We start from the raw sequence: 7921 nt of genomic DNA on the forward strand, positions 1-7921 counted from the left end.
GGCGCTCGCGGGGGCCGCCGGGAGTCGCAGTCTCCGGGCAGGAGCTCCCGCCGGGCACCGCCCCAGGGGCAGCGGCCGGGCACGGCCACCCCTGGCCGGGGGGTTGTGSCAGCCGCGCTCTGCCTGCGGCGCAGTCGGGCAGCTCGGGGGGCTGCGGCGCGTTGTTGTATGCCGCTGTCCGCACGGATCGGCCGCGCTGAACATCCAGAGCTGCTCTCCTGTGCAAAACGAAGTTCACTCTCCTGTTAAAATTTACAAGTTTAATAAATGACAATAGGAGACAGTAAGCAAAAGCATACGGCGCCTGAGGGGACGCCAGGTGCTTGGCGATCTGGCAGAGGCACTCCTTATTGACAAGAGGAGTCAATAAATACATTTTATTACATTATTTAAATACATTATTTAAATACATTATTTAAATACATTATTTAAATACATTTTATTACATTATTACATTACATTTTATTACATTATTTAAATACATTATTTAAATACATTATTTAAATACATTATTTAAATACATTTTATTACATTATTTAAATACATTATTTAAATACATTTCGTATTGTATCAACTTAATGCTGGTACATTTATGTATATTCAAACTTTTCTAAGAACTGTTTAGCATGGTACTTCTTCCGGTCCACACTCTTTAGAGCATGTGCAATTCTGGTGTTGGTGGCTCTGAGGGTCGCACGTGTGACCCCCCCGCCCTGTTCTCTGGTTTCAGCAGATGGAAGGGTTTGATAAGTCGAAGTGTCTATAGCAGGGTTCTTTGATGAGCTATGATACCTTGGGATGGTCTATGTAGATAAGTTTGTCTAAGGTTGGGGGTCCTATTTGCTGGGTTCCTTTGCGCAGCAGAGGACGARCATTTCACGAGCTCTGACTAGAGACTTTTCACTACACATCCCAAAGCCTCTGTTCCYACCACCCTTTCGCTGTCAGGATCTGTGCTGGCTTGGCAGCTGAGAGCCCTGGGGCRATGGCCTCCCCACCCCGAAGGTGTTAAGCTTCCTGACTGCTTTGTGAATGCATGCATCTTGTTTTCTGGCTCTGTTGGTTTCTGTTGGTTTCTTATCTTTTCAACCACAAGTGCCGCTCCGGCCTCATTCAGGGGTTTGGGGTTTTTTTGGCTGACTTTTTTGGTAGCTTTTGTATAGTTTTGCTATAATATGAAAAAAGTTTTWTTATGGAAATGTTTAAGTTACAAGCCATAACACTTTAGTTACTGTAAGTTAACTACAAGTCTTCTAAAACAACATCAGTTATATTTTAACTGTATTTGAGTTACAAAAGAAAAACAAAAACAGTAGTGGTTATTTCACTACTGTGTCTGCATAATTAAGTTACTTACATAAAAAAGGCAACRTTGCCCACATAGCACTTACCTTAATGTATGTGTTTATAACATCTCTGGAACCAATGATGGCAGGAACAGCCTCCACCAGGAGAAAGCCTTACTTTGGGTTAATCAGGAACTTCATAGCACAGCAGTCTTTTATTTAGTTTTCAAAGATGTTGAGCATAATGGATGCTATCATGAGATCCCTTTTCCTGGCTCAAAAGAGTCAAAGATGTTTTCTGACATCACTGTTCCTTTCCTTTATATTTCAATTCAATGTAGTAAATGTGAATGGAAAGTTTTCAATTCAAAGGAAAATGCTGCATTTCAAAATATGATCTTACTCAAAAGAGCTGCTATTAAAACCAAGAGATTTAAAATCAAACTATCATTTTCATAAAAACAACATCTTATTTACTGTGCATAGAGGCTTAAAACTGCTACTGTATTTTCAAAATACATTAGCACAATGTGTTTTAGAGTTGGTCAAGAATAACCACCAAACACTGCAGCTTCAATCTCATTTGTATAGGAAATGGAMGCATGCTCAGTTGAAAGCATTCAGCCTCCTCCTAGTTGTAGTAAATTGCAAAAAAAAATCCATCTGRGGAATGTCAGAAAAATTAATCCAAAAACCCCAGAGGTTTATGTTCAAAAAGGAGACAGAGGAGTCCTGTACCTTTAGTCATGAATGAAGGGAGAGTTTATGGGCATTCCCCATGGAGTCTCTCCAACTGATAAAGGATGTAGCCTCTTTTATCCTGATTTCCTGGCCAAAGTTCCCTCTGTCTTTCCCCATTGCCTGAGGTGCTTGAGAGGTACAGACTTCCCAAAACACCTAATGCAAATCTCTTTCTAATATACATTCCCCCCTTTCTTCTTTCTCTTATGTCTCTGTTCTTGTAGTTTATTAACACAGTCTTGGATAAGTCAATCAGTAGAATTCCTGTGGAAATCCTTCCCATTTTCTTCTGTCTCTCAGTATCAGTCTTACCTTACCAGCAGACTCACTGTAAAGACACTCCCTTCTTGTTCCTTTCAGGAATGAAGCTCAAAACCAGGAAAAGGTCCTGGAGGATATCCTTTGGCTATTCTTGCACCATCACTAGAGGYGGTGGACCAGTGCAAAACAAATACCCAGCTGCAAATATTGACCAGAGTATTCTGAGCAAATGACCTGGGTGATTCAAGATACCATCGYTCTTGTGGTTCCTTGCCTCTGTTCAGTTGGACATAACTGTTCTCATTACATTGTGGGAGACAGCAGCATTCTGCAGTGCTCTAGAAAAACAAATCTCAAACCCCAACCACCAAAACATTTCAAAACCCCAAAAAGATTTTTTAAAAAGCCATCCCCTACTCATTGCCACCTTAAGCTAAACGAGGAGATTTCACCCTGCAGTACTTGGATGGTTCCTTTTTGCAGACCCAGTGCAGGGAAAAGTGTAACCACTGGTGAAGAATTTCAGCACAAAGGACACAAACCTTTCTAAGCAGCTATTTACTGCAACAACTGTTTACTATATCAATTTGTCAGTTCCCTTTGCTGTTTAGATRGCATTTTCAGTAAAAGGCATCCATAACTTCATGTTCCACCATGTGTTCATGCTGACATCTTCCAGTTCCACCTTACTGCACACACAGCTGATACTGACCTTTCATACAGATTTAGATGTTGTAAGCACACCCTGCTCAAAAGTTATTCAAGCAACTCCTTCTGGAAGACAGGAGTAGTTTACCTGTGTACAAAACGCAGCTCACTGCCAAGACATCGCCCGAAATGGAAGCACTTTGTCAGGACATCATTTGGAGGTGTGTCCCAACTGTTGCCCTGCAGGCATGGATTGTTCTGGGCGTGGAGAAGATGCCTTTTGGTTACAGAACATCACACCATGATTCATTTTGAGAGTCGTATGGTCCAGCTGCTTCCTGCTGGTAAGATCATTATTGCCATGACATGGGTTCTCAGAAGAGTGGAAATTTGGTTATTTCTCCAGGTCAGGATTCTTCCCACTATTCTGYATCCCTCTGTGTGAAACACGTACAAGTGACCAAGGGCTACCATCAAAYCACAGCTGAAATGCAGAGTGGATTTATTTCATTACCTTGCTAATAACACCTTGTGGAAGACACATGGGGACACAGGYTCTGTTTGGCTCAGTTCATTCTAGCAGGCAGCAGCAGCAAGGGTGGTGTCTCTTATATTTTGTGCAGCAGTTAGACTGCAGAGTCTGGAAGCTATGAGCAAATCTATCAAACCCTCAGAGCTCAAGGTTCATAGTGCCCTGCTGTGCGCTTTTCCTTTTATATGTAGATCTAATCTCTTTCCTTTGATACCAAAATTGGCTAGAACACAAACTTCATAACGCAATTTGAAGTATTAGAGAGTAGGCATTTTTTATTCTCAACACGCTGAACACACCTGGAGGATATCTCCTCTAATCAATTGTGTCCTGAAACTTTACAAAAAGGTGTTTATCCCATCATGTTCATATATACATATATTAGAATGTACTTCCTAGTTATACATAAACATCGCTTTTCCTAGAATTTATTTGCATGCATCTGCCTCCTATTGGAAGTCCTTTTATGGTCCTAGAGGATTRTCTAAAGGGGTCTTCTGGYTRTACTCACTGAGTGCTACCAACATTGTAAATAACCTGCCTTGAACTTCTCTTAGAGCCTGTGCTGTTGCTTCTCGTTTGTTGGTTTTGCCACAAAAACTACTATATTCCTCATTATCAGTTTTTCTAGTTGTTCCAGCTACATTTATCATCCTGTGTCTGCTTTYACATTCTTTTATCTATTTTTCTAGTTAGTCTTTAAGCTCTATTTTGCAACTTCAAGGGAACTGAAAATTTCTATTCTCTGTGTTGTCTGTCACCTTCTCCCAAATTATTTTTTATTACAACTCCAAAGCCAGTGTAGCCCCAATTCAGCCCAAGAACAGCAATCTGCACTTTGTGTCACAGCACACCAGTGATGACGGACCAGAAAGAGATTACAGTGGTCCACATCTTTTCCATTTTCTTTTTAACTCATTTTTCTTTGCTCCAATTGTCTAGATTTCTGTGCTTTCACTGTTTTTTTTTTTTCTTTGTTAAATAGTAAATAAGGGCATTCTGTACTTTTACTTTGAACAYGGCGCACACAATAAGGCTGATGAACATAAGGGCAGTGTAAACACTTGGCTAGTAAGAACACAGGCACTGTTTATTCTTCTGATTTATTGCTTTTCCCTCAGTTAAGCATATTCTGGGGAGTTTAGCAAGGAATGTTTACTAGGATGTCTTGGTTCCATGTCCTCTCACACTGATGATCATAGATCAAGTGATCAAGAACCTTCTATTGCCATCATTTCTAATGACAATGTAAAGTCTATAGACCACTCTRGCTCATGTACTATAACTCTTCTGAAAGAAGAGGGAACCACCAGAGAGTTACAGTGACAGTAAATATGCATTTTTCCAAAGTTCACAAATGAAACCCCTTAACTTTACATRCTATCCAAAATTGCAGGCACTAAAAATGGGTCATGGGGACCCCTAAGCACAACTTCTTCAAGCACAAAAGAAGTTGCTGCATTGAAAATATGGCAAATTTGTGTGGTGAGATCCCTCAATGAGCATACTGGTTAACAGGGATATTAAAAGCATTCATGGCTGATGAGTTATTATTCATGTCTCTGAATAGCTGCTGCCCTTGCAGGCTTGTACAGACACTGCTGCAGTAGTTTGAGCTTCACAAGTTTTCCTCCCAACTGCAYCAGCCAGGGACCAAGTGTCTCTAAAATGAAAGCCAGTCACCACCTGGCTGGACAGCTCTGCACAGGGTCCTAGGCAGCAGACAGGACAACAACATTATAAATATTCTCATAAAATAATAGATTTAATMATAGAAAATATTTAGGTATGATAACAAGTAGAAAATTGTGAAGTATAAGGTATCAGAATGTTAGGAGTGCTGTGTTTAAAATATGCAACTGTAGAAAGTCACCAAGAAGTTACTGGAGTTCCTGTGTTTTGTTCAAGAAACTGTGGAGGCTTTCATGCAGTGATGCTGCTTGGAAACACCCCTACCCTTCCCATCTAAGTTTGAATATCAAGGATTCCAATGTAGAAATGGTCGATGATGGTCTTAGGGTAGGGATATTAATGAAGTTATACAGCTAGCAAAACTAGTAATTGTAAWGGTTAAGAGTGGGAATTTTATACATAGCATATAAAACAATGACTCATCAGAAAAAGTATATAAAATTGATGGGTTTTGTTTACTAAACTGAACATGCTTGGAGACTTATCCCCCGTGTTCCTGGCRCTGAACTAAAGAAGTGTCTGCTTATTCACATCAGATTGGTGTTGGATACGTTGCTCTTACCCCATTTGGTGACAGTTTCTTGGTAGCTCAGATGGGACCTCATTAAGAAGGACCAGAGGACTTAGGGACCTGACTGGTTCTAGCCAGCCCCAAGGAATTCTCAGGGACATCATCAATCCCTGATTCAAAAAGTTCTTGGTGATGTCCCCTGGAATTCGTAAGAATAGATACTTCTTTTGCTATTCTGGAAAGGGAAGAGGTTAGAGACTTCCAGTCTGTCTGTTTGACATGGTGAAAGCTGTGCAGAATTCGGGGTTGGACTAAGTAAAGTAYCCATGTGGAAAGCCTTGGTGTCATAAAGGAAAGCCCCTGCTGGGTTGGACAATTGGAATTGCGAAGCTGAAAACGGATATGCCTATAAGTTTCTGTCAATGTCTGTGTATTGTTTCATATTTGTTGGTGTTTATTACTTGATATTTTGAATGACTAAGAAATTTAGTGTGAGTATTTAGAGTATGTTTAAGAGTGTTGGTGATTTTCCTGATAACAATCAGATTCCTAAAACGTCACAAATGATATGCTAATTGAAGCACTGGACAGAAGCAGCAGGTGAATTACTTAAGTGAAAAATKWYTGAATATTGTAACCATTGGTGGTCRATGCATACTTAGKAGGATCAAGWAAAATGGCCAGAAAATGGCATATTAAATTATAATACCTTACTGCAATTAATGTTTTGTAGAAGGAAGAATAAGTAGAGTGAAGTTCCTTATGTCAACTTGTTTTTCATTCTACGAAATCATCCAGAATGGCAAAAGGAATGCAGTAGGAGCCCCCCATCACTCAGAAACAATTGAGTGAGTATTGTAATAATTGCTGGCTGAAGTATGCATTGGCAATTTGCATTGTAATAATTGGTTACCCTGTTGCTAGGGAATGAAAAAGTGAATTTTTAATCAGTACAGGAGCAACATATTTGGTACTGAATATGTGCAAAGKAAAACTTAGCTTGGAATCTGTAAGCATTGTGGATGTGACAGGGAGGAAAGAGAACAGGCCTTTTTGTTTTTTACACCTATTATTATTTAAATTAAGAAAACAGTGAGGGACACACCAATTTGTATATGCCCAAAGGTCCAATCCCCTTGCTGGGAAGAGAATTAGTGGGAAATTTGGATGCTCAAATAACTTTCCAGGACAGGGAAATATAAATTCATGAAGCAAAAGAGYTGGAAGAAATCCCAATGGAGGTAGAGAATGGTATAACCCTGTTCATATAGACAACTGAGATGTCTGGATGATCAAAGGAGGCCAAACCAGTGAGGATTACGCTCAAACCCTCACTCTGTCACCATGATGGGTGGTGTTCAGTATCATTGTTTGTTGAATGAAGATGATTTTTGTTTTCAACCAATTGAAAGTAAGGASCCAAAAGGCCTGAGATATGACATAGTGTTACAAAGTCCAAAACAAAAATTAAAAATTGGTTTGTAGGAAATACCAAAGACTCTCAAAGATTCCCAGACTAATTTCTGAGACCTTCCACTAGAGGAATGTGCATGATCTATGGTGTTAGAACACATCCTCAGTGTTGCAACAGTGTCAATGTCCCTCCCAGTCCAGGGAAGGTACCTGGGCATTCCTCCTAAAGCTTAACATGTACTAAGCCATTGAACTTTGTGTTTTGCAGCCTTTCCCCTGCTACTGACAATCAAGACTGTGGCCACTGCTTTTCCAACAAACATCGAAATTGCAACAATCACGTCTTGTCACTGGATCCACAGGTGATGGTATCTGCCTTCCCCTTTCCCTTCCCTTCCCTTCCCTTCCCTTCCCTTCCCTTCCCTTCCCTTCCCTTCCCTTCCCTTCCCTTCCCTTCCCATTTTGTTGTTATTCTTATGTTTTTATATTGCTATATTACTATAGATAACTAAAACAGCTACATACCTGCTTTGCATTGCAATTAAGTTGTCCTAAAATAAACCCTACATAAATATATTTATGAACACCAATCATTCAGTGTCATTGCATTGTAATCTGCCCCAAGGAGTTACCTTCACCTTCAGGGTAACACCTGTAAATCAGAGTGTGAGACAGCTGTGCTGTACATTTGTTCAACAAGACTTAAGTACTCCACTGGCAGTTTCTCCATGAATTCCAAAATCGCAGCTCCATCCCTCAGTTGACCCTAGAGCCTCCAACATCACCACTGTCCATCAGCTCTCCTGTCCAGCAGCAAAGGCACATCAATGTTTTTTG

This window comes from Malurus melanocephalus, unplaced genomic scaffold (genome assembly GCF_030028575.1).
Source record: "Malurus melanocephalus ecotype Western Australia unplaced genomic scaffold, MMel_1.1 scaffold_639, whole genome shotgun sequence".
Lineage (NCBI taxonomy): Eukaryota > Metazoa > Chordata > Aves > Passeriformes > Maluridae > Malurus > Malurus melanocephalus.